This window comes from Eublepharis macularius, chromosome 12, assembly GCF_028583425.1.
Source record: "Eublepharis macularius isolate TG4126 chromosome 12, MPM_Emac_v1.0, whole genome shotgun sequence".
Classification (NCBI taxonomy): domain Eukaryota; kingdom Metazoa; phylum Chordata; class Lepidosauria; order Squamata; family Eublepharidae; genus Eublepharis; species Eublepharis macularius.
The window spans coordinates 73,741,173-73,769,069 of record NC_072801.1 but is presented as its reverse complement, the minus strand read 5'-3'; positions in this window follow the sequence as shown (position 1 = coordinate 73,769,069).

Here is a 27,897-nt window from a genome sequence, read left to right as displayed (position 1 = left end):
GGTTCTAAAATAATTTTTTTAAAAAACCTTTTCTCTGGAATCCTGCTTGTTAATATCTGAAAGTTTCCTCAAAGGGGCACCTCCAGGTCTATTTTGATGTTTCCAGTGACAACTAAGGAGAACAATTAAGTTTGCAGAAAGTTATTTTTAATAACAAGAGAGTCAACTCTTAAAGGAATAAAAAGGTCTCATTTGAATTTCTACTAATTAAACATCCAATAGAGGATTATGAAGTCTTTATGGTCTAGTAGCTCAATAAAAAGTTATATTAAAAGTTATATTAATTATTAAAAATGGAAAACTATTTTGAGGACTCATCTTTGGAATTAACAGCAGCAGCAGCAACAACAAAACAGTAATTGAATCCCCAAGTTAGAAGAGTCTCCTAAAGTTATGAAATCATTTAAGGGAGGACTTCAGTCAAATTTTACCAACTTATTCTTAAAGAACATCATCAAAAAAAGTTTTTGGAAACAGGAAAGTTTGTTGTCTACAGTTATAATGTTGAAACCCCAGATGGGCTGGACCAGTCTGATCTCATCAGATTTTGGAAGCTTAGTAGAATTGGTCCTGGAACTAATTTGGATGAGAAGCCACCAGGGAAGTCCAGGGTTCCTACACAGAGGAAGGCAGTGGCACATAATCCTGAGGCCCACCTTCCCATCAGTGTCCATGTACCTGTGGCACTGCTTGTCTCCTCACTCAAGATTTTCACGGCCAAGCCTGGCAAGGTGCAGTGAGGCTGCAGCAGGGAATGCATGCACCACTGTTCCCCTGACAATCCCACCAGCATCCCCCAATGGCTGTCACCCCATGAAAATCCCAAGAGTAGCAAGCAAAGGGGCAGCCAATGCATGGGCCCCAGTCCCTGCTGCCCACTGACACCTCCACTCCCCCACCAAAGAGCAGGCAGTTAGGGACCACAGGTGCCTGCAATCACAGCACTTGCATTAGTCGATGGCTGGGGGGCAGATGTCCAAGAGGGAGCCCTGGTGGGAAGGTGAGCCACCATGACTCCCACTGGGGACAGTTGGGCCATTGAGTCCCCTCCCCCTGCGGACAGCTTTCCCAGAATCACCTGCTGATGCCACTGCCCTTCCCCGAGAACAGCTAGCATTGGGGTCAGAATGACACCCCACGAGCACATGCACAGCAGCCCCACAGAGGCATCTATCCTGTGCACAGGTAGGAGTTCTGCCTGGCTGAGTGGCAGGTGGGGAAAATGCCCCCCTCATTCAGCAAGGGACAGGCCAGCAGCCCAGAGTCCATGGGCCTGCTGTGCCTCCCTGCCCTGCCATTGAACTCAGATGTGAGGGGGCATGGGACGACTGCCCTGATGCAGAGGGAAGACCCACCAGAGGGGCCCAGCCTGGGTGGCCCCAGAGCATGATGCAGGAGTAGCCAGTGAGTGCCATCCCTGATGAACAAGGAAGGAATGGCCTCCTGGCAGCCCAACCATGTCAATGGATGTGACCCCCTGGTGTGTGATAGCCAGCAGATCTGGCAAGTGGTCTGCTGCTGCCTTTTCAGAAGCAGCCAGGTCAGCTACACTGTCATGGCTCCTGGACACAGCCTCTCTCCACTCATGGCGGGTCTCCAGCTGCTCTCTCCTAGTCGCCGCCCACATGGTGAAGAGGGTGGGGGTGAGCTGAGCAGAGTGAGGCCTCGTGCTGGGACCCTAAGTATGGTCCCTGAGTCCCCATCATCCCCCTCCAGGTTGGAGTCTGTAGTACCCAACCCCCGGTCCGCTTACCCTGCCAGCCATCTGGTCACCTCTGCTGTCCCCAGCAGTGTCGCCCAACTCCAATGGAGGACGCAGAGCCTGCCTGTAGCGCTGGCTCCAGGGACCTCCCAATGCTGAGCATCCAGAGGACAACTGTTCCTGCTGGCGCTTCAGCCTATCGGAAAGGGGTCATGGCTCAGATGTGCCACCATTCCAGCAGCGAAAGTCAGCATGCAGACCCGAGGCTGGAGCCTCAGCCCCCCCGGTCCCATAGTCACTGGCCAGGACCTTGATGCCAGGGCCACCCACCATGATGGGTGGGACAAGCTTGCACATGATTGTCTCAGCTCCAGGCAAACTCTCCCGCACTGCCCACTTGTACGGGGTGCCCCTGGCCATGAAGGCATGCATATGCTTCCGAGCCGGCCCAAAGGAGTCATTCCAGCACTTCAGAGCGGAACCTCCTTCCGGGTAGCATGCTTCAGGGCTGACGCTTGCTGCACCGCCATGCTCCAAAAGGCCTGTCAGCAAGTGGTGGCTGAAGCACTTCTGGCCATGGTGGCGGCAACACTAGAATGGTCCACTGCCAGGCTGTACAGGCGTGCCTTCTCAGTCTTGGTCCACTTTGGCTGCTTTGATGCAATGGACAGACTACTGACTTCTGGTGTTCTCGGAGGAGGAGGAGGAGGAAGGGAATTTGTACATTACGCCTTACAAAATCAGTACCTTGGTAATAAGTAGAGAAGTTTTCTGTCAGTTCTAACAGTACTATGGTGTTTGGCTCCACCATCAGGAAATGTCTTCCACAGCAGTCAGTTCTCCAGAAGGGTTTTTGCATGATCGCTGATTGTTTTTCTCTCACCGTGTCTCTCGCACAGTAATACACTGCTGTGTCTTCCACTTTCAGGCTATTCATTTGCAAATAAAAATTGGTGCTGTCCTTGGAGGCTGTGAATCGCCCTTGGATTGCAGGGGAATAATAGTTGGTTGCTGAAGATTTGTGGTAGCTCACCAACCATTCCAGGCTCTTCCCTGGTTTCTGTCTGACCCAAGCTGTGTACCAGTCATTCAGAACAAATCCACTTGTGGCACACGTCAGCCGAACGGACTCACCGGGCCTCTTCAACTCTGAACCCAGTTGGGTCAGAACAACCTCCGAATGGGCTCCTGGAAAAGTGAATATGAAATCAAGATACCACGTTAAGTCACTCTTATTTTCATACCATACACTAATCACAATGTAATGATCTTATGAAGACAATTCAAAAGAGCCAGTGTGGTGTAGTGGTTAGAGTGTCAGATTGGGTTCTGGGAGACCCGGATTAAAATCCGTACTTTTCCATGGAAGCTCGCTGGGTGACCTTGGGCCAGTCACCATCTGTCATCCTAACCTACCTCACAAGGTTGTTGTGAGGATAAAATGGAGGAGAGGAGAATGAGGGGAAGCTGCTTTGGGTCTCCATCGAGGAAGAAGGTGGGGTATAAACGAAGTAAATGAATAAATAATTTTAAATGTCATGACAATGGAGAAAATTACCTTCCCAGGCTGCTAAAAAGAGAATCACATGGAGCCAATGTGCCATTTTCCGTGATCAAGACAATTTGGGTCCTTCCTCTTGAATCAGAGAACCTGAAGCCTCAGATGCTAAATGCAGTCTGAAGAGAACAGTGCAGATTTATTGAGAGGGGTGTCAGTTCCATTTGCATATTGTTCCACATAAAAGACAGGGGCAGGATGGGAGGCCCAAATGACCCAGGAAAAGAGCCGTGGCTCCTCCTGCAGCCACGGCCCCTCCCACCACTCCTCCTCACCTGATAAAGGGGTACAGACTCAGAGCCATCTGGAGAGAAAAGCAGTACCATCACTTTCCTACTTACTGGCTGAACCCACATAATCCAGTAGGGCAAAGTAGGGGTGGATCTACTACGAAACTAATGAAGCTTAAGCTTCAAGGGCTCTAATCCTGGAGGGGCCCTGAAGCAATTTTTTTTTCAATGAGTGAATTTTTCAACAAAATTGATGGGAGTTTTTTAAGCATTTGTTAAGATTATTTTAGTGACAGAATCATATGTCAATGAGTTGAAGCACTTAATATTGACCTTACAGTATGCTCTAATACCCATTTCATATGGCCTCGAAATGTCCTTGTAATTGGTCAAATTTCAAAATTTTCTCAGGGGTCTGCAGCACCCAAACCCCCAGCTGTATGGGCTTGCTGAACTCACCAGAATCTATTCATAGCTTACATTTTGGCAGCTGGATCCTCAAATCTTTCATTCGTGCATGGCTTAATACTTCTAAGGGACTCACTCTATGGCCCATTTTCAAGGACTCTACCCCAACACCCCATTCTCTGCCATTTGGGCCTTGAGGTCCTTGCAAGGGCAGCAAGACCCTCTGGACCTTGTTGAATGTTGCCCAATTGTTGCTGGTTGAGAAGGGGGCCCCATAACAGTTCAAGCTTCAGGGTCCCAAAAATGTAGGTCTGCCACTGGAGCAAAGGGAAGCCGTGTTTCTTCTTTCCAGATGCACCAACTTTCAGCTGGCACAGAGTGGAGCCTGGTAGTGCTGTATTCATGCTCCTCCTCATCAGACTGGGCATGGTTTGGTCAGCAAGGAATAGTCCATGCCATTCTCCTCCTCACTGGCCGTATCATGCCTGCTTCGAAGAGTTAATAAGGACAGTAACCCAGCCACAAACAGACCTCTAAATAAAGTTCAACATACGTAGCTGCAGGGTACAAATGCCAAGCTGTTACAATAATTTAATAGTTTCTATAAATAGGTAGTTTTGAAAAAGCAATTGCAAATACAATAGCCAAGGTTCCCCTCTTCAAAAGTAACAAATCAGTTTTGGAAATAGCACGTATTTCTTCCAGTGGGTGAGAACCTTTAGGTAGTAACAAGTCCAGCAGAAGTAAATCCAGTTCAAAGGCAGTAACACATGGTGCACAACCGTCTATTTATATAGATTCATAGCTTATTAAATTGTAACAGCTTGGCATTTGTACCCTGCAGCCACGTGCTCTGCCAGAGGGCAGATGGTTCTTTTGAAGGATTTGGACTCAATCAGCACACAGCTGTAGAAGGAAACAAAGTTCATTTCACAACATACAAATGCGATACAATAAAGAGAAAAAAGTGCTCAAAAAGTTATATACAGAATAACACACCACCAATACAAAGGAAAGAATAACAACAAAGGGGGATATTATTGAATGCAATAAACAGCACTCTCTCAGGCTGCTGGAAATCCTGTCTCGATACAGCAGCAAGTGAACTCTTCGGCCCGGCTGTGCATGGCACTTGCTGCAGTGAAGTCTGTGCCGAGGTTCTGATAGGGTTGTCTGTCTCCTGGATTTATATAGTTAAAGCACCCTAATGCCCACCTGGCCACATCACCCTCCCCAGAAGAGGAATTGTTAAAGGGAGAGTGATTAATCAAAGGAAAGGGAGAGCTCCAAGGCCCAGGAATGCTTTCAGTGTCCGAGGCCATCTGATAAGACTAAGCACCTGGCACCCATTCAAGGGGTGAACTTCCTGACAGTTAGAGCGGTCCCTCAGTGGAACAGTCTTCATCGGGAGGTTGTGGGCTCTCCTTCTTTGAAGGTTTTTAAGCAGAGATTAGATGGCCATATGGCAATAATGCTGATGCTGTAAGCCTGGGCAAATCGCAAGGGGATGTCAGAAGGGGTTGCATCAGTGCTTGGTTTTTGTGGCCCTTCTTACATGCCCAGGGTGGTGCTGATTGCCACCGTGTGGTCAGGTGGTGGTTTTCCACAGGCTGGTTTGTCTAGGAAAACTGGAGGTGTTTACAGCAAGGGGCAGGGGATTAGGCAACTGAGGAGATGGGGCTTCTGTAGCCATGGGAACACCAATCTCTTCCCTCCAAACCCTGATGATCAAGTCTGTCTGCCAACCACCAGAGAGCTCCTGTTCTACTTTATGTGAGCATTTTTTATTTAAGGCACAGCTCTCTCTGCCCTGAACCCTTGTTCAGTTCCAGTAGATAGAGGGAGAGGGAGGAATTGTTGCTGGAATTGGGAGAGTAGATTTGGGAGCTTGCTGGGGCGGTCTTTGGGGTGAGAGTGCTTTTTTCCCTCCAAGTTCCAACCCTTTGAAGGGCTCCACCCATTTTCTGGCTGAGCTACACTGTAGTAACACAATGCACATTGGTAGAGAAAGGAAATGGAGGTTCTAGACCATAGGGGGCTCTGTATCCATTTGATTACTGTTGCATCTGTGGGAGAAAGAGGAGTAGTCAGGTTTGGGGCAATGGCAACAGTGAACAGTGTGGCAACTGGTTGGTATGACTGCTTTCCCTGCTTGATCTTCTGCCTCTTGCTGCTGCTGCTGTCATAGTAGGGCATGCAACTAGGGTTGCCAGGTCCAGGTTGGGAAAATCCTGGAGATTTGGGGGATGAAGCCAGAAGAGGGTGGGGTTTGGGAAGAGGAAGGGCCTCAGTGGGGTATAATTCCATAGAGTTCACCCTTCAAAGCAGCCATTTTCTCCAGAGGAACTGATCTCTGCTGCCTGGAGATCAGTTGTAATTCCGGGAGATCTCCAGCTATCACCTGGAGGCTGGCAACCCTAGCATTCACCCACATCAAAGCAGGCTTTGGTAATGGTTTTGATTTGCTTTTGGCTAGTGAATGGGTGAAGTGGTGAGGGCAGCACATCACAGGAGAAGAAAGTCAGGGAGGGAGAAGCAACATAAACAGTGTGGATATAAAAAGGAAAAGAAAATGGGAAAAGGAAAGGAAAATGTCTACAGAAGGGACAGGGCAAGCAAGAGAAGGCAGTGGGGGACAAAATGGATGGATTCCCTTTTTGTGAGTCTCACAGGTCTACTCTTGAATACATAAAATTATAAAACTAATTTACTGGCACTAACAGAACACTGAAAATATATTTTATTTCTCAGAGAAAAATCATACTGAAATGTTGCCTCAAAATGAAGCATTGTGAATTCAATTTATACAAGGGTGAAGTTAATTTAAAATAATCATTTTCAGGCAGAGTTATTCCAGTCAGAAAGGGTTTGGAATTTTGCATAGGACTATAGTATTCCAACACTCTTATTCCCAGAAGGATGTCAGAACATGATGGGGTTTCTGAACTGAAGAATTTGAATTGTGGGGGGAAAATGAGATTTTAAGCTTTTCTGTGGAACAGTGATTGAATTTGCAAATTAAGGTTTTGACAGCAATGATGTTTCTATGACTTACGAATGTATGCAGATTGCGAGAGGGAGGGCATGAAGGGATGAGCCAGTGCTAGGCTTTCCTTACATGTCCAGGATAATGCCAATTGCCACTTTCTGGACAAAGAAGAAAATTTTCCTCCAAGCTAGATTAGCCAGGGATCCTGGAGGTTTTTTTTTTTTTGGCATTCCTCTGGGCATAGAGTAGGGGCCACTGGGGGGAGGGGGAGAGCTGTGAATTTCCTGCATTGTGCAGGGGGTTGGACTAGATGGCCCTCGGGTGTACCTTCTACCTCTGAGGGCCAAGCTACACATGACGAATGACACTTGAACGGCAAGTGTATTTCTCCCTGTTCACTTGCCCTCCACTCAATCCACTTGCCATTCAAGTGTCATTCGTCATGTGTAGCTTGGCCCTAAGTTTCTATTATCATTGCAAAAAATAGGGGGAAAATGAAGTTATGAGATATGTACATATGATTCCCCCCCACACACTTGCGTTTATTTAAATGGAGTCATGTAGTTTGACACAAGGCAAGCAAATACTGTAGTGGATATTTAAACGTTCTATGCAAAGCAATGAAATTGATGCTGAAAACTCAGTATTGGGGAAAAAACTGAACTATGACTGTATACCGTAAGATTCCTGTCCTCATGGCAGTAAGGAAGAGAGAGAGGGAGAGAGAGAGAGAGAGAGAGATCTGAATATGTATGAGCAATTCTTGCTCAGAAAACATTTCTAAGTAGGTCTACTCAGAATCCTCCTCTGGTCTATTTACTCTCAGGAAAGAGTTCATAGGACTTCAATGACAATCACTTTGGCTATCACACTGAACAAAAAAAGCTAGCTGGGAGCAATTAGATCCTCTCCCTTCCCCTAGGATCCCGTCTTCAAAGAAATTATGCTGCAGAAGGAAAGATGTGTGATATCTGAGACCACATGCTGAGGAAATAGACAGGATGAAGAACTTGTTTGCAGCTTTCGTACATAAATGCATGCATGAGTGATGACTGGTTTTCTGGGACGGCAGTTTTTGTGCTGCCTCTGAAAGGGTTTGTCTCACTGTGGCTTGCACAGTAATACATGGCAGTGTCTTCAGGCTTCAGGCCGTTGAGTTGCAGGAAAAATTGGCCTTTGGAGGTGTCTCTTGTGATGCTCATTCGACTTTGGAGAGCGCTGTTATAGTAGAGGTTTCCAGCTGTCCAGATATCTCCCACCCACTCCAGTCCCTGCCCGGATGGCTGACGAATCCATTTCGCTGCATGTTTGCTTATAGAAGATCCGGACACTGTACAGGTCAGCTGTAGAGTCTCTCCAGGCCTTTTCATCCCACCACCAGTCTCAGCAAGGGTCTGGGAAGAAACACCTGTAGTAAAAGAATGTACAACTAGTTCTTAATGACACGAAGCAAAGGTCGCCATAGAATTCTCGATTCCATCTTAAGGGAATAACAGGAACTTGTCTTACATGACGGGAAGAGAAAGAGAAAACTTATCGAGAGCCCACATTTCATGGCTTTTGGCAACAATTCAGAAGGACCCAAAAGAAAAAAAAAACAGTCCAAGACTTTCTGTTCTGTATCTTCTACAAGGATCTTCCCTTTAAAGGCTGCACTGGAAAGTTATTTGCATAATGCACAAGGAACTCCATTCAAAAGAGACCAAGAGAGGCTTAAAACTGAGATGTTAGGAGGCATGTGTAGGTGCCACAGAGGACAGCAATCTCACTTCTCTTCCTTGCCACATCTGCCCAGTAACATCTAATGAAAGCCAACGCGTGAAGTCCCTTCATGTTGTGTCCAAGCTGAATGAGAAACTGGAACTGTTATCTACGTGAAATTGGTCTTGTCATTTTGAAGTTTTGGAAGGGGAAATTCCACAAATGATGGTTCAATTACAACAGACTTCATCCAATTTAGAAACAAAATAAAATGGTGCTCTTCTGAGGAGAAATTAACTGCCTCTTAGCTTATCACTGAGGTAGAATACCACAGTGCTCAATGGTTTTTAGTAGATGAGGAAAAATCATGGAGATCCACAAAATCTTTTGTATGGGAGCATGGCAGAGTTTTCTGCTTTCAGCTCTCGTATGATGGGTTTTCTAAATTTCCAGTCCTTTGGGAAAATCACCAGAGCAAGCTAAAACCATCTATATGAATTTTCTAACTATACCTAACCCAGTGAAATTATGACTTCTTTGAGATCGGTATCCTTTTCTACTTTAACTGTTTATTCAGTAGATCCAAACAAGCTTGCTCGACAGACATGGCTGACATTTTTCTGTGTAGACAGATAAATTGTTATTGGAAACTGGGGTTTGCAGGATTTGGGCCATTTAAAGGGCCCTGCAGCTTGCAAGTGGCAGGTCCCTTTAAACTATCAGCTTGCAGGCGGTGGAGGGTTTCTCCCTGCACCTGTAAGCAGCAGGAAAGGGCCCTTTAAACGATCAAATGCCCCTTTCCCTGTTGCTAAGCAGCTGGGAAGGGGCATTTAAACCCCACGAATAACGAACTGGTTCGGGAACTGGTTTGTGGGAATTAGTGGTTCCTGGTTTGTGGAAACCCACAAACCATAAACCGCATGGTTCTATTTTTTTGTGGTTTATGCCCATGTCTAGTCACAAACTGAGTTGTGAATGATTTCATACTCTAGTGGCTAAGGAAGTCAGCATGATGAAAAAAGGCAGCTCTCTTTCTAGCTTCTTCCCACAAAGACATGCATGAGCGATACCTGGTTTTCTGGAGCGTAGTTTTTCTGCTGCCTCGGAAAGGGATGTCTCAGTGTGTCTCTTGCACAATAATACATGCACGTGTCTTCAGGCTTCAGATTATTCAGTTGCAGGAAAACTTGGCTTTTGGAGGTGTCTCTTGTGATGCGTAGTCGACTCTGAAGGACACTGTTATAGTAACTGATTCCATCCCATGCAATATGTCCAATCCACTCCAGTCCCTTTCCTAGTGGTTGGCGGACGCAGTGTGCTCCATAGCTTGTTAAAGAGAATCCAGACACTGTACAGGTCAACTGTAGATTCTCTCCTGGTCTTTTTACCCCACCGCCGGTCTCCACAAGGGTCTGAGAAAAAACACCTACATAGCAGGAAAATATAAAATCATAAAGAGAATAGAAGTGAAGCAATATTACCATAAATTCCACAATGCTGTAATCATAAAGGGAAAACAGAAGGTTTTCTTACAGGCAGGGAAGATGAAGAGGAAACTTGTCAAAAGCCTCATTTCCCTGACTCTGAGGGCCAAGCTACACATGACGAATGACACTTGAACGGCAAGTGGATTGAGTGGAGGGCAAGTGAACAGGGAGAAATACACTTGCTGTTCAAGTGTCATTCGTCATGTGTAGCTTGGCCCTGAGGTTCATCAACAATTCCCAGGCCCTGAAGGTGAACGGATTTCATTCAATGTCCTTGAATTCTGTGTCTTCTACCTGGAAGTTCCTTTTAAAGAAGGCTGCACCAGAACGTCATTTGCATGACATCAAAGGAACTCCTATTAAAAGAGACCAAGATAGGCCTAAATCAAAGATATTGGGGGGAACATGTGGCTGCCCCAGGGGGTAGCACTAACAACCGTATTCTTCTCCACATCTGACTGGTCTAACATGTAATGGAAGAGGATATATTAAGACAACATATTAAGCCTCTTCGGAGGTTTCCAGTCACTGAAATGAAACTATATGAATACAAAGTACCCTATTTTTATTTCACTTGTGCTATCTTGTTAAAGGCCCACACGTGTATTGCATTGTTTTGTGGTTTCTCTATTTTTGACATTGTACATGAAAGGATCACTATAGGAAGCAGACCTGCTCTACACTTTGGACTTCAAACCTAGGCCGATTCCAGATGACTAACCTTAAGGCACTTCATGCCGCCCTCTTCTGGATCGCGACGGGGAAAATGCAAAATATCGTGTTTCCTCGCGCGAGTTTTGCGCGACGGCGTGCAAAACTCGCGCGAGGAAACGCGATATTTCGCATTTTCCCCGTCGCGATCCGGAAGACGGCGGCATGAAGCGCCTTAAGGTTAGTCATCTGGAATCGGCCCTAGTGTTCCAGAATCAGCTGCAAACCTAACGGATTCTATTGTTGAGTCCCAAGATATAAGGAAGCTCCGCAGCTCCAATAGCGAACATGGCCATTTCCACACGGCTTACCTTTTGCCGGAACACAGCGTGTTCTTGTGCAAAATCGTGCGATAACAGCATCTTCCTGGTGCGATTTCGCACATGAAGATGCTGTGTTCTGGCAAAAGGTAAGCCGTGTGGAAACGGCCCATGTCTTTGTAATGGAGCAAGAGATCTTTATATTCTAGCAGTCTCTGTCACAGAGATGCAACATGTTCCTGAGATACCTTGGCTGCTTTTATACACACTGAATAATACACTTTCAACACACTTTCAACACACTTTAGAAATCATTTGAAAGTGGATTTTTCAATTTATCACAGTAATATCCAGTTGAAAATTCCATTGAAAGTAGTTTGAAAGTGCATTATTCAGCACGTACGAAAGCAAAAGGAGTGAAAACACAAATGTGTATTCTTCAAGGCATTCAATATATTATGAAAGAGTATTTTTTTCAATGGCTATGAAAGATGTGGAAAGAGTGCAGCATACAGATTTGTGATCTCATTAGAGGTCTGTACCATATCTGCTGGTAAGCCGCTACCTCTAGAAGTGCTGTTGTAGCACTGAAGAAGTCTTTGTAGCTAAGGTAACCCAAGAGTTCCTGGAGATGAAGCTTTGTCTTGCTGTCTTGTAAGCAGTGCAATAAAAGTTACATGGAGAGAATTGAATGTTGAGGACTGAACGTATGGACTGGCACAAGAAGAGTCTGACAACTTCCTTCTTGATACTATTCCATAGCCTAGGGGCCAAGCTACAAGTGACGAATGACACTTGAACAGCAAGTGTATTTCTCCCTGTTCACTTGCCCTCCACTCAATCCACTTGCTGTTCAAGTGTCATTCATCACTTGTAGCTTGGCCCTAGGTGAGCCTGAACTCATCAGATCTCAGAGCCAAGCTATAAGTGACGAATTACACTTGCCTGGAAAGTGAACAGACTTATGGTTATTCCTCCCTGTTTACTTACCAGATCAAGTGGAGCGCAAGTGAACAGGGAGGAATACGTGTGAGGGCGAAGCTACAAATGACAAATGACACTTGAATGGCAAGTGTATTTCTCCCTGTTCACTTGCGCTCCACTCAATCCACTTGCTGTTCAAGTGTCATTTGTCACTTGTAGCTTGGCCCTAAGTCTGGTCACTTGCCAGGCAAGTGTAATTTGTCACTTGCAGCTTGGCTCTCAGCAACTCAGTCTTGGTTGTAATTGGATAGGAGACCTCTGCCAGTTGAGAATCATAAGATCTGCTACATAGGCAGCAGCAAAGGCACTGCTTTGCTAAATCTGGATCCACTGAGGGGTATAGTTGATCCTTTATTTACCATGGGCGAGGATGGGGAATGGGGGAGTAGCAACATCTTTTTATTCCTGCCACATTTCCAGGATCTCTGCATTATAGGGGTACCTTTATTCAAGGACTGATACCACAAAGTAAGTGGTTTATAACATCATGCACTAATGGCTGAGGTAAAGAATGGGATCTGAATGAATTTTTTATCTTTTTTTTGCTTTAACTCTATTCAATGGAGCCATTTAGGCTTGCTTGACAGTCATGGCTTCAGATGTTCTCTGCAGACAGAGAAATTGTTACGGGGTAGCCTGTATGTTGAGAATTTGAGCTTTCATTTCAGAAAAAAGATAACCAGCCATTATATTTACAGTCAGAGACTTGTGGCCTAGTCACAGTGACTCAAACTGAGCAAAGAGAATGAAGTTCAGCCATCTGAAAATCATAAGACCCACTACACAGGCAGCTGTGGTGACCAGATTGCTGAAAAAGCACTGTGACAAACTTACTACGATGTATAACAGTGTATGAATAATGAGACAACTCGAGGCACTGGCACTTTATATTGAATGCACTGGTCACTTTATGTCTGTGTTTACTTGAAGGAAGCTATTTGTATTATACATTTATAATATTGTTCCAAATATTATGTGACCTGTATGATGTATATGTAGAAATTGCCTCTGAGGGCCAAGCTACAAGTCACGAATGACACTTGAACGGCAAGTGGATTGAGTGGAGGGCAAGTGAACAGGGAGAAATACACTTGCTGTTCAAGAGTCATTCATCACTTGTAGCTTGGCCCTGAGTTTTTACGCAGCCACAAGCCATTTGTGTGAAATAATTGTATTACAAGTCTGTTGTTTTGGATTGTTCATTTAAGTCATTGTCTCATACACTGTTATACATCGTAGTAAGTGCTTTTGCTTCTTTCTGCTGGTTTTTCAGTGATTCTCCCTTGTTTGGGGTATATGAAAGGTGGCTGAAGGGTATGATGGGTCCCTTATACATTCATTCAAGGAATGAGGCCACAAAGGAAGTGGTATGCGACTCCATGCATGAGGGAATGAGGAGGATGCACGAAGGCAGCTCTTTTTCTAGCTTCTGCACACAAAGACATGCATGAGCGATACCTGGTTTTACAAGACAACAGTTTTTGTACTTCCTCAGATAGGGTTTGCCTCAGTGTGTCTCTTGCACAGTAATACATGCACATATCTTCAGAATTCAGGTTATTCAGTTGAAGGAAAGCTTGGCTTCTGGAGGTGTCTCTTGTGATGCTTATTCGACTCTGAAGAGCACTGTTATAAGCAGTGCCTCCATTCCACCAGATAGCTCCAATCCACTCCAGTCCCTTTCCTGGTGGCTGACGAACCCAGTGTGCTCCATAGCTTGTTAGAGAGAAGCCAGACACTGTACAGGTCAGCTGTAGATTCTCTCCTGGCCTTTTTGCCCCACCACCGGTCTCCACAAGCGTCTGAGAAAAGACACCTATATAGGAGGAAAGAATACAAAATCATCAAGAGTGAGGCAGTGAGGACCATGAATTCCATACTGCTGTAATCATAAAGGGAAATTGGAAGCTTTTCTTACAGGCAGGGAAAATCAAAAGGAAACCTGTCAAGAGCCACATTTCCATGACTTTGATGTTCAGCAACAGAATTCGACCTTGAATTCTGTATCTTCTACCTGGAAGTTCCTTTTAAAGAAGGCTGCACCAGAAAGTCATTTGCATGACATCAAAGCAGCTCTGTTTAAAAGAGACCAAGACAGGCTTAAAATAGAGATATTAGGAGGAACGCATGGCTGCCACCAGGGGGGCAACTAGGGTTGAATTTCTTTTTCCAGAATTTTCTAGATATAGAAATTTGTTCCTCTTTCTTTTCCTCTTACAATGTGGACTTACGTTTGGTTTCTCTTTACTTTGAGGTTTTTTAAATCATGTGATAATATAAATTTCCTCACCTGTGGATTTCTACATGTCGTTGTGCCACTGTAATTCAACACAAAATGTAAAATCAGTCTCAATCAATCAATTTTTATTACAGTCATTGACCAGTAAACAGTTTGATGGGAAACAACTAATTGACAAATAAGAAAACAGTGATGTTAAAAGACAGAATACAATCCCATATAAACAGAGATTTAAAATTCGTAAAATCAGTCTGATGCAGCAAGTATATGTTTAGAAAAGTCCTGGCTTGTGTTTAATTATTTAAAGGCTCACCTTGTTCTTATTTTTTTCAATTGTGGTTGTAGTATATAAACAAATGAATGCATTATTTCTGAGAAGCGAATGTTCCTCTTCTTGAAAGATGAATTGATTCAAAACTGCATCACATTCCTAAAAGGAGATATAGAAACGGGTGAAATTGGGCAAAGTGGAAGTAAGAGAATTCCACTTAACTGTAGCAGCATGTCTCAGTTCTGCTCTTCACCCTGTCTTTCCAGTCTAACATCTTATGCAAAGGTTTTCATGAACTCAGGACCAAGCTACAAGTGACGAATGACACTTGAATGGCAAGTGTATTTTTCCCTGTTCACTTGCCCTCCACTCAATCCACTTGCCAGGCAAGTGTCTTTCGTCATGTGTAGCTTGGCCCTTAGACTTTTATATCTATGGGAGCAACTCTCTCCTTCTGTTCTGCCATGGCAGCTTCACTCATCCGAACTGGATCACCCTGCAAATAGACAAAATCAACAGCTGCCTATACACATGCATTCCCTGTAGCCAAGCCCCCCCTCCCCCGCACCTTAGGGAATGGGCTGCCTGGAGAGATCAAGAAAGTTTCCACTTTCCTGGCTGTCCGCAAACTATGCAAAAGGCAATTATTCAAGAAGTCTTTTTTAATTAGATAGGAGCCTGTACTCTAAGGAAGTGGTTTCATAGTAGGGTTGCTGGTCCCTCTGTGGGTTTGTGGGATCCCCTCTCCCACTCTCTGCCTTTTGCCACCACTCCCTTGACTAGCAGGGCGGAAAGGCGGAGGAACCTGCCTCCCCAGGCACACGCATGGCATTGCACAATTATGTTACTTCCAGGAATAACTTAATTGTGCAGGCTGCAGGAATGTTCCTGTGCTCCGCGCTGGGCTGATTTGGGGTAGGAATTCCAAAAATTAACTCACTTCTCCAGAAACTCCAAAATGCAACTCCAAAAGTCACTTCTCCAGGAACTCCAAATGTAACTCCAAAAGTCACTTCTCCAGGAACTCCAAAATGTAACTCCAAAAATCACTTCTCCAGGAACTCCAAAATGTAACTCCAAAAATCACTTCTCCAGAAACTCCAAAATGCAACTCCAAAAGTCACTTCTCCAGGAACTCCAAATGTAACTCCAAAAGTCACTTCTCCAGGAACTCCAAATGTAACTCCAAAAGTCACTTCTCCAGGAACTCCAAAACGTAACTCCAAAAATCACTGCTCTAGGAACTCCAAAAAGTAACTTCGAAAGTCACTGCTCCAGGAGCTCCAAAAGGTAAGTGTTCGGTTCCCCAGTCCTCCCACCAGAAGGGTAAGGGGACCCAGCAACCCTATTTCAAAGAGATGCATTGGTAAAATAAGGATAGGGACTATAGACAGATAGTGTACTGTGTACTATCTGCTGCTGTAAATATAATCCTACTGAGTAGTTTCTGTGTTTTTTAAATATGTCAGGTTTAGAATTGCTTATGCTCTGTTTCAGCATTGTTTCAACTTTGTATCAGATCTCTGCTTGTTTTCAAACCTTTGCAGATGTACCTTTGTATACCGTATTGCTTTATTGAATGTTTCTGCTGTTGATCGTATTGACTTGCACTGTTTCATTTGCCTTGAGTCTCAGTGAGAAAGGTGGACCATAAATAACACTGATAAACAAAAAAACAAAAATAATGAATAAATGCATTTAATAAGAGGTGCTGCCTGGAATTAATGGCTCATTCATCTAGTCTTTGATCTTTTGTAACATACTGAGGCCAGGCAAGAGATTTTGAGTATCCCTAAAGACTTGTTTTAATGCAAATTAGTTCAGCGGGCCTATTGATTTTTTTTTCTTGGTCAGGGACCCTCCAAAGTGTCAGGATGAAACATCAAAAATAGGGAATATACACAGCTAATGACAGAGAAAGAAGTGTGGAAGGTTTGGACAGCAAGGAAAAGGTTTTTGTGCAACATATAGAGGAGAAGCCAAGGTGGGATCTGGTATGTAGCTATTATATGTGTCCAATGCAGTACATTCTTTTGAATCAAAGGTCTTTAGTGCCACCTGCAGCTGTCTCTTATGTTAGCTTAAGGTTTTTGTTGGAACTCAAATCCTTCATCTACCACTGTGTGTCTTGCACAGTAATACACAGCCGTGTCTTCTTGTTTGAGGCTGTTCATTTGAAGGTAGAAATTGGAGCTGTCCTTGGAGGCAGAGAATCGGCCTTGGATGGTTGGGGAGTAGCTGTTGCTAGATGATGTATAATAATAAACCAACCATTCTAGTCCTTTCCCGGGAGATTGCCTGGCCCAGTGCATGCCATATCTACTGAGATCAAACCCTTGTGTAGAACAGACCAGCTGCGTGGAACTGCCAGGCTTTTTTAGTTCTGGGCCTGACTGAGTGAGAATAACCTGAGAACTGGTCCCTGCAAAGAGAAAAGACACAGTTAATCGGATCATTTAAAAATATATTGTTTAATTCAATGTTTCCTAAAGATTTTTTTTCTTAACTAGAGTTCCATTGAAATGTAATAAATCTTCATCGTCATCTTCTTCTTCTTCTTCTTCATAACAACAATTTTTATACTACACCTTTCTCGCTGAGGCTCAAGGCACATTACAAAATATGATAAAAAACATTCTATCCAACAGCAAAGATCTCTAATGAATAAACCCGTAGTGTCTAAGGCAACAAAACAATCAATGCGAGCAAAATAAAGGCTGAGTGAAAAGACTTACAAGAGGGCCAATTTATAAGCATGATAGTACTGAACAGCCATAGCATTTTGGATAGTGAAATGGAAGATCTGAGGAGGACCCACTGAGATGAGTAAAGCAGGACCTAATGATTTGTATATGGAGGAGAAAGGGGTCTCTTTATAGAGAAAGTGAGAACTTTGCATATTCTATTTCAAATTTGAATGCCTTTGAAATAAAAAAGGAGAAACATTCATTGGAGTGAGTTGATATGGCGAAGGCATCTTAAAATCATAGAGTGGGAAGGGACCTTCAGGGTCATCTAGTCTAACCCCCTGGACAATGCAAGACTACGTTTCGCCACGTCCCCGGCAAACCCTTTCTCCATACCCAGAAGACGATAAAAAAACCTCAAGGATCCTCTTCTTCCTATCAGGGGGGTTGGACTAGATGATCTGTATGGCCCCTGCCAACTCTATGATTCTATGAATCCTGATACCAAAGTTTGTTCAGTTCCTACTATTTGGGGGGCTAAGGAAAAAGATACTTTTTTTTTTTGCACAAATGATGAGAATTGCGATTTGAGCATGATCACCAGAAGAACTTCCTTTAATCAAACAGCATCACTCATGTGAGAGGCATTTCCAATCAGGTCACCTCAGAAGGTTTTTCCTGACATTTGCTTGGAGCACGGTGTACTCTTGCCTTGCACCTGAGTACTGCCTGTTTGTGCTATGGGGCCGGCTCATGTCTTGGAGATAAGCAACTAAAAAAGTGCAATTTGTGGCTGCCTTTTGATGTCCATTCAATTCACTGGAGAACATTCACCTGTCCCACCTGTTTGTGGCTGGATCACTCAGTTGACCATCTTGTCAAGCACAGAATGGTGTGTTCATGCAAGAGGGAGGACAGAGTGATTTTACCCCTTCTGTCTTCCCCACTGCAGCCTTCCAAACCATGAGGCTATTATTGTGTGTAAGTCCTGCAGCCCCAGTAATATACTTTCTGGGGTCCAGAAATGGATGCTGAGGAGGAGAGAAAGTCAAGAAGATCAGACACCATCACCACCTTCTGTTCATGGATTGCAGAATCCAAGCCTGTGTGTATGGAATGAGCCTAAATAGGTCATCTATTACTCAGAATATGTTCCTGGGAAACTGAAAGGCAATAAAACAGCATAAACCTGAATGCTGGAGACATCCAATGTATTACTAATGAGTATTTTTTCAGGACAAGTATTTTTTTCATTTTCATGAAGATGAAAAATAGGCTGTAGCCATCTGAGACAAAAACCATGAAGACATCATAATTCTCCTTCCCTCTCTCTCTGTCTCTCTCCCTATTGTCTCCCTTTTCTCCCCTTGGTGTTTTTGGGGGAACTTCTTTAGAAGAAGAAGGAAGGAAGAAAAAGTCACCACTTGGGTGGGGGGGGGGCAGACTGGCCATTATGGCCACTGAGATGTCTGTTGCTGGGTCAATGGCCTCTCTCCAACTTGAGCCAAGCCAGGCCAGCAGCAAGAGGGCTGCACCCAGACCACCTGAGTGCACAGTGCAGGGAGGGAGGCACTGGGCTAGCTGGGCAGGCAGGCTGCTTCTCCTTCCCTCCCTCCTTCATGTGGGTGGGGCTAAGGAGGGCAGAGAGCTAGGTCAGGAGGTCTACATTGTCCTCTTTCCCTCCTTTGGAAGTCCAGGACCAGAGGTGGGGCCCATTTCTAGGGTGTTTTACCTTCTACAATGCCCCAAACATGACTCACCATTGAACAAGTGGACTGAAGTTCTGTCAAGCAGAAATAATTCAATCCACTATATATGCTGGTGTGATGGTGTCAGATTTTCGAAGCCTGATTCCATTTTTTAAAAATCTTTGGGACTTTTGTTGCACTTGGATGTTTGTAAGGAGTAGACAAGACTTTTTTTACTTTTGCCCAAGTAGATTCCTTGTAATGGCCTACCTGAGGAGGTCAGAAGGACCCCCACTTTCCTAGCTTTCCGTTAATGATGCAAAATCTAATCATTCAAAAAGGCTTTTGTATTATAGAGAAAGGGTTTTAGATGCTTTGCTAAAACCCTTTCTCTATACATTGCCTTACATACTATCTGTTGTTTTAGATAGGTGCTCCTATGAGCTACCTGTGCTTCATGTTGTCTAATTGCCAGCCCTAGAATTTAGATTTTATGAATGGTCAAATGTATTTTTAATTGTGTGCAAATTGTAATCCACCCTGAGCCTGCTGGTGTAGGAAGGGTGGAATATAAATCTAATAAATTAAATTAAATTATGTTCTGTTTCAGCATTTCTTCAGCTCCATATTGGATTCTTACTAATGTTATATCTTCATAAACTTGTGTTTATTTACCCTATGGCATTGTTTATGGAAACTTTCTTGATCTTAAATGTACTCATCTTAACTGTGCCTTGAGTCTCAGTGAGAAAGGTGGACTGCAAGCAAGCAAGCAAATAGGAATGTCTTTTGAAAGTGAATGGTGCTGAAAGATGAATGGCATCATGGGGCAGTGACTGAAGAAATCAACAGGAAGAAGAAGTGAACACAAATACAAGCATCAGTGATGCCTGGTTTTCATGCTGCTTCTGGAAGGGGTTGTCTCAGTGTGCCTCTTGCACAGTAATACATGCCAGAGTCTTCAGGCTTCAGGTTATTCAGCTGCAGGAAGATTTGACTTTTGGAGATCTCTCTTGTGATACTTTGTCGACTTTGAAGAGCACTGTTATAGGCAGTGCCTCCACCCTTCCAGAAAGCGCCAATCCACTCCAGTCCCTTTCTTGCTGGCTGACGAACCCAGTGCATGTCCCAGCTTGTTAGAGAAAATCCTGACACTGCACAGGTTAGTCGTAGAATCTCTCCAGGCCTTTTCACTCCACCACCAGTCTCAACAAGGGTCTGGAAAGAAACATCTGCAGGGCAGCAAAAGAATGTAAAAAAAAAAAAGATGTAAAGTAAAGATCACCATAGAATCCACGATTCCATCTATCTAATGGGATAAAGGAAGTTTGTCTTACATGCTGGGAAGAGCAAGAGGAAACTTATCCAGAGCCCCAATTCCATTGCTCTGATGTCTGGCACAAATTTGGAGGTCCTGAAGGAGACTATAACCCAAGTCATCAGTTCGGTATTTTTCACATGAAATTTCTTTTTTAAAGAAGGCTGCACCACCAAGTCATTTGCATGGCATCAATGGACCTCCTATTAAACGAGACCAAGGCAGTCTCAAAACGGAGATGTCAGGAGGAATGTGTTTCTGTCACAGAGAGCAGCAAATCTCACCTTTCTTCTTCGCTACATCTGACCATTAACATTTCATGAAAGCAGATGTGTGAAGTCCCTTTATTACATTTGATGTTTCTCTGGACCTTCAAGAGTCTGGCAAACAAAAAATCTATATAATTACAATGTGGTCCTACTATTTTAATGCCTTGATTCCTTCATGTAATACATTTGGAAAGAGGACAGTGTACAGATTTGTGATCTCTTTATAAGTCTCTGCCATATCTGCTGGTAAGCTGCTACCTCTAGAAGTGCTGTTGTAGCATTGAAGAAGTCTTTGTAGCTAAGGTAACCCAAGAGTTCATGGAGATGAAGCTTTATGTTGCTCTCTTGTAAGTAGTGTGTTAAAAGTTACATGGAAAGAATTGAAAGTTGGGGACTGAATGCATGGAATGGCACAAGAACAGTCCGACAACTTCCTTCTTGATACTGTTCTGTAGCCCAGGTGAGCCTGATCTCATCAGATCTCAGAAGCAAAGCCGGGTCAGCCTTGGTTAGTAATTGAATGGGAGACCTCCAACAAAGACCAAAGCTGCAGAGGCAGTGCAATGGCAAACCACCTCTGTTAGTTGCCTTCCAGGAAAAGCCCACCAGAGGTTGCCATAAGTCAGCTATGATTCGAGGTGACCCCTCCACCATCTCCATCCATAATGCAGCTTGAAAAACACAAACAAGATTTTGGGAATACTGATCAGTGGTTATCTCCATGCCAAGAAACCAATGAACTGATAAAGTTCCACAAAGGACAACCCATAATTATAGGTTTCCTTTAAAAAGAATAAATAAAGGGACACCAAAGATGGAGCTATTCCACCAGATGTATGGTCGGGGCTGCATCGGGACCCACTAGCCGATATGGAGAAGATCGTGACCCACCATATCAAAAATATCCACCTCTTGATTGTGCTTTTATTTGTTTACCTGTTTATTTGCTTAAAAACTCAGTGACGATTGGGTGAGAGATTTTTGGATCTCCGTGCTGCTTTTGAAATCTTGTAAATTTGCAAACTTTAATATTTATACTGTATTTTGGTGGTTTTAATTTTTTCTTAACTGTAAACTTTATTGGTATGTTATGAAGTGTAATCTACCCTGAGCCTACTGGTGCGGGGAGGGCGGAATACAAACCAACCAACCAACCAACCAACCAACCAACCAACCAACCAACCAACCAACCAACCAACCAACCAACCAACCAACCAACCAACCAACCAACCAACCAACCAACCTGATTTGCAATTGTGTGTATCTTACGGGAAGTCTTTTCAGAGAGACCATGTAGGCTCCTGCTCCCCTGGACTTGATAGTTTCTTCCTGCCATGTAATGTATGAAAGAAACATAGCTTAGTGGTGGAAAACATGTTGGGCATGCAGAAGGTTTAATGGACTTTTTAAAAAATTAAGTATGTGTTTGGGTAAGACTTCCACTTAAACCCTCAGAGGTCTTATCTCACTTCGAGTTGATGTTCCTATGTGTAGTTGATAGCGGCTTCATACTCATGACCTTTTATCAGATTCCCCTTATAATCATGGGATCACATCAACCCTCGAAGGAGCAGGGAAGGCTCTGAAGAAGGTCAGAAAAATCGGATCAGTTAAAGAGGTTCTTCGTGCACTGAAGCAGTTTTGCCATCAAGAACAGGCTTCCAAGACATCTGCTTTCTGTAGTAAAAGTAGACTTTCCTTTCTACTTTCTCTCCTACTTGTGGTTTGTATGAGCAATCTATTTTGCCCCGTTGCCAGTACTGTGGAACACGAGTGCCACCTTCAGGAAATTATTTCCTGAAATTTCACAGGAGATGTTGTCTTGATTGAGGGTAAAGTTAAAAGCATCTGGTCAGAGCTACATTCAGAAGATTGGAGATGGTGAGCAGATGGGAGGGACAGATATTAATGGAACCAGAAGGTCATATCGACAACTGCCTCCTTCCATCTCTCTCTACTTTATAGGAATTGGTTTATAAAGATAATGATGCAAAGTATGAATAATAAGAAACATAATGTAATGCCACTGAAGGAATCAACAGAAGGAAATAGAAGTACACACAAATGCATGAATGAATGATGGCTGGTATTCTGGGACTGCCTCAGGAAGGCTTTGTTTCGCTGTGTATCTTGCGCAATAATACAGGCCAGAGTCTTCAGACTTCAGGTTATTTAGCTGCAGGAACATTTGGCTTTCAGAGATGTCTCTGGTGATGTTTAGTCACCTTTGGGGAGTGTGGTTATAAGAAGTGCCTCCACTCTTCCAGAAAACCAGCCCACTCAGCTGCCAGTGCAAACCGTGCAAGCTGGGGGCTGTAATTTGGTGCTGTGGAAGGAGGAGGAGACAGCCTAATTGCCCAGGTATCCAGGTCTTGTCTGGAGGGGGCGGAGGATGGAGCTGTTACGAGGCTCCATTTCTCCCCAGCGGCAAACTTCGCTGAACACTCGGCCCACCCTCCTCACACTGTTTTGGTGCAGGATTAGCCGGCTGCTGTATTCAGAGCCAGGTAGGAATTTTTTCTTCCTTTACGCCCAGATTGGCTTTGGGGCGTGGGGTTTTTTCCGCCTACCTTGCATCTTGCTGGGTTGAGTTAATTGGCTCAGTGGTGTCGATTAGTGGTGCCCCTGGCAGGAAAGAGTTGAGGAAAAGGGAGCGGGCCGGTGAGCACCCTAGGTGCTTCTCCATTCATGGGGAAGAGGGGTCTGCCAGGAGCGGATGGTACTGCTTGAGACGGCTGCTATGCTGCGGGGGCAGACTGCCTTGGGGACCCCCGTGTACAAGTCCGTCCTCACTGCTGTACAGCTGAGGTTTAGGAGCTTGAGGGGGGATCCAGTTTGCTGGCTGTCTGGGTACAGGCCATCCACTTGGATGGCTCACACCTGGGGCTTTGGGGCTCGCCCAGGTAGGTCAAGGCGGAGGTCCAGTTTATGGCCACATGGCTTGACCTGTACCGCTAGTTGCCCTTGCTGCAGTTATTAGTTGTTGTTCCAGGTTAATGTTATTAATAAAAGTGGCCCTTAGATCCAAGCTCCATGTCTATCTCTTCATTCCGACTGGGGTGGCAAACTCCAATCCATTCCATTACATTATGTAATGTCTGATGAAGCCACCGGAGTCCCACAGGCTTGTTTGACACTCATGGCTTCCACTGTTCTGTGCAGGCAGATAAATTGTTTTCAAGAACTTATGTATTCTGAGACTTTAGATGTTTTTATTTAAAAGTGCCAGCCATTATATTTGCTCCCCACTCTTAATGACTCACACTAACCAAATAGACTGAAGTTCTGCCCATTGAGAATCATAAAATCTACAACATAGGCAACAAAAATGTCACATGACTGCCAAATCTGGATCCAGTGTTGGTGTATGGAAGGTAATGGAAGGGTATGGTTGGTCCCTTATTTACCATGGGTGGGGGTAGGGGGCAAAGGGAGTAACAGCATCTTTTTATTCCTGTCACATTTCCAAGTTCTCTGCTTCATAGGAGTGTCTTTATTGAAAGACTGGTGCCACAAAGCAAGTGGTGTATAACTGCATACACTAATGGCTAAAGTAAAGAATCTATATCTTTTTCCATGAAATCCTAAACAGGGTTACTCTAGTCTAAGCTCATTGAAATCACTATACCTACGGTAAAGGTGAAGGTGCAAGCACCTGTGCAAGCACTGAGTTATTACTGACCCATGGGGTGATATCGCATCACAACGTTTTCTTGGCAGACTTTTTGTTATGGGGTGGTTTGCCATTGCCTTCCCCAGTCATACACTTTACTCCCAGGAAACTGGGTACTCATTTTACTGACCTCGGACGGATGGAAGACTGAATCAACCTAGAGCCAGCTACCTGAACCCGGCTTCCGCCAGGATTGAACTCAGGTCATGAGCAGACCTTGGGCTGCAGTACTGCAGCTTACCACTCTGCGCCACGGGGCTCCATGTTATACCTATATCTAACCCACTGAAATTATGAATTCCTAGGGACCTGAGTGAATGTCTATCTTTTTAAACCTTAACTCTGCTTTCGATGGAGCCATATAGGCTTGCTTGACCAATATGGCTGCAGATGTTCTGTGTAGACAGAGAAATTGTTATTGAGAACACTGTATTTTGATCATTTGAGCTTTTATTTTTGAAAAAAATGATACCAGCCATTATATTTGCAGTCAGAGACTTGTGGCTCAGGGCCAAGCTACAAGTGACAAATGACACTTGAATGGCAAGTGTATTTCTCCCTGTTCACTTGCCGTCCACTCAATCTACTTGCCAGGCAAGTGTCTTTCGTCATCTGTAGCTTGGCCCTCAGTCGCAGTAACTCAAACTGAGGGCCAAGCTACACATGACGAATGACACTTGAATGGCAAGTGTATTTCTCCCTGTTCACTTGCCCTCCACTCAATCCACTTGCCATTCAAGTGTCATTTGTCATGTGTAGCTTGGCCCTGAGCAAAGAGAATGAAGTTACGTCATCTGAAAATCGTAAGATCCAAGACAGATGTGATAACACATGATTGCCAAATCTGGATCCACTTTTGGTGTATGAAAGATGACTGAAGGGTATGGTGGGCCCCTGATATCATGCCACAAAATGAGGGCCAAGCTACAAGTGAACGGCAAGTGGATCGAGTGGAGCACAAGTGGAGCACAAGTGAACAGGGAGAAATACACTTGTCGTTCAAGTGTCATTTGTCACTTGTAGCTTGGTCCTGAGTGGTATATGACTCCACGCACAAATGAATGAGGAAGATGGAGAAAGACAGCTCTCTTTCTAGCTTCTGCCCACAAAGACATGCATGAGTGGGCCAAGCTACACATGACGAATGACACTTGAACGGCAAGTGGATTGAGTGGAGGGCAAGTGAACAGGGAGAAATACACTTGCTGTTCAAGTGTCATTCGTCATGTGTAGCTTGGCCCAGTAATCCCTGGCTTTCCAGGATGACAGTTTTAGTACTGCTTCAGAAAAGGTTTGTCTCAGTGTGTCTCTCGCACAATAATACATGCCGGTGTCTTCAGGATTCAGGTTATTCTGCTGCAGGAAAACTTGGTATTTGGAGGTGTCTCTTGTGATGCTTAGTCGACTCCTAAAATCACTGTTGTAGTTAGTGCTTCCACCACCCCAGATAACTCCAATCCACTCCAGTCCCTTTCCTGGTGGCTGACGAACCCAGTGCACTCCATAGCTTGTTAGAGAGAAGCCAGACACTGTACAGGTCAGGCTTAAATTCTCTCTTGGCCTTTTTGCCCCACCACCGGTCTCCACAAGCCTCTGAGAAAAGACACCTATATAGGAAGAAAGAATACAAAATCATAAAAAGTATGACAGTGAGGAAATGCTACCATGAATTCTATATTGCTGTAATTGTAACAGGAAATTGGAAGCTTTTCTTACAGGCAGGAAAAATCAAGAGGAAACCTGTCAAGAGCCACATTTCCATGACTTTGATGTTTGGCAACAGTTTTCAGGACCTGAAGGTGAACTGAATTTATTCAATGACCTTGAATTCTTTCTCATCTACCTAGAACTTCCCTTATAAGACTGTACCAGAATGTCATTTGCATGACATCCAACCCGCTCCTTTTAAAAGAGAGCAAGACAGGCTTAAAACAGATGTTAGGAGGAACATGTGGCTACCACCAACCAGAAAATTGTGTGGCTGACACCAGGTGGGCAACTGGGGTTGTTACGCAGGGTAGAATTTCTTTTTTTCAAAATTTCTTTTTTGGTTATGACAATTTGTTCCTCTTATTTTCTTTCCTCTTTCAAAAGAGGAATTCTGTATAGTTTCTCATTAATTTAAATTTGGAAGGGGATTTTAAAATCTAGGTATAGTATAAAATTTTCTCACTGTGGATTCTTGTCTGTTTTTGTGCCACTGTAATATGACACAAAGTATACAAGCAGTCTAATGCAGCAAGGATCTCTTCAGAAAAAGTCCTGGCTTGTGTTTAGTTGATTAATGGCTCACTTTGTTCTTGACCCCCCCCCCCCCAATTATGCTTGTAGTATATAAATAAATGAATATATTACTTCTTAGAATCAAATGTTCTTCCTGAAAGAGGAAAAGGAGTACAACCCAAGACCTCAGTCCTGTATTTTTTTTTACCTGGAATTTCTTTTTTAAAAAGGCTGCCTGAGAAACCCATTTGCAAAATTTCAAATGATTAAAACATACCAAGTTTTGATTTTAAGTCAAATGCTAGAAGAAACATGAAGTTACTACAATGGGTGTTTTGGGTTTGGTTACGCGAGCAGCCTTAGGGCCAAGCTACAAACGACGAATAACACCTGAACGGCAAGTGAACAGTCTCACGTGTATTCCTCCCTGTTCACTTGCCCTCCACTCAATCACTGTGGGCCAAGCTACAAGTGACGAATGACACTTGAACGGCAAGTGTATTCTTCCCTGTTCGCTTGCGCTCCACTCGATCCACTTGCCGTTCAAGTGTCATTCATCACTTGTAGCTTGGCCCTAGGTGATCAAGTGGAGCGCAGGTGGAGAACAAGAGAAGTGGAGTGCAAGTGGAGCGCAAGTGAACAGGGAGGAATACACGTGAGTCTGTTCACTTGCCGTTCAAGGGTCATTCATCACTTGTAGTTTGGCCCTTACTGCAATAAGGACATTAATGTTTCTCTGGCACTTCATGCATCTGGAAAATATCAAATCTATATAATTGCATTATGCTACTATTAATTTAATGCCCTACATCTTTTATGTAATATATTTGAAAAGAGGGCAATGTATAGATTTGTGATCTCATTAAAGGTGTTTGCCATATCTGCTAGTGTAGAACGGCTGTTGTAGCATCAGAGGCAGTGTTTGAAACTAAGATAACCCAATAAATCATGGAGATGAAGTTCTCTCTTGCTCTCTTATAAGCAGTGCATTCAAAGCTACACGAGTTGGATTAAATAACGTTGGGCACTGAACACATAGACAGACACGAGAAAGAGTTTGACAACTTTTTTATTGACAGTATTTCCTCTATCTTTAATGCAGCTTAAAACACAGAAGCAAGATGGTGAGAATACTGAATAGTGGTTATCTCCATGCGGAGGGAGGGTGGGGGACGACACCTGATAAAATTCCACAAGGGACAAACCATAATAATGCTTTTCTTTTTAAAAAAATAAACAATGGGATATGAAAATTGGTTTGCAATGATGTGTATATTAATGGAAGTCTTATCAGAGAGGCAGTGTAGGCTCCTGCTTCCCCTGGACTTGGTCATTTCTTCCCTATTGAAAATATCCACCACCCGATTGTGCTTTTATTTGTTTACCTGTTTATTTGCTTAAAAACTCAGTGTCGATTGGGTAAGAGATTTATGGATCTCCGTGCTGCTTTTGAAATCTTGTAAATTTGCCATCTTAAATATTTATACTGTATTTTTGGT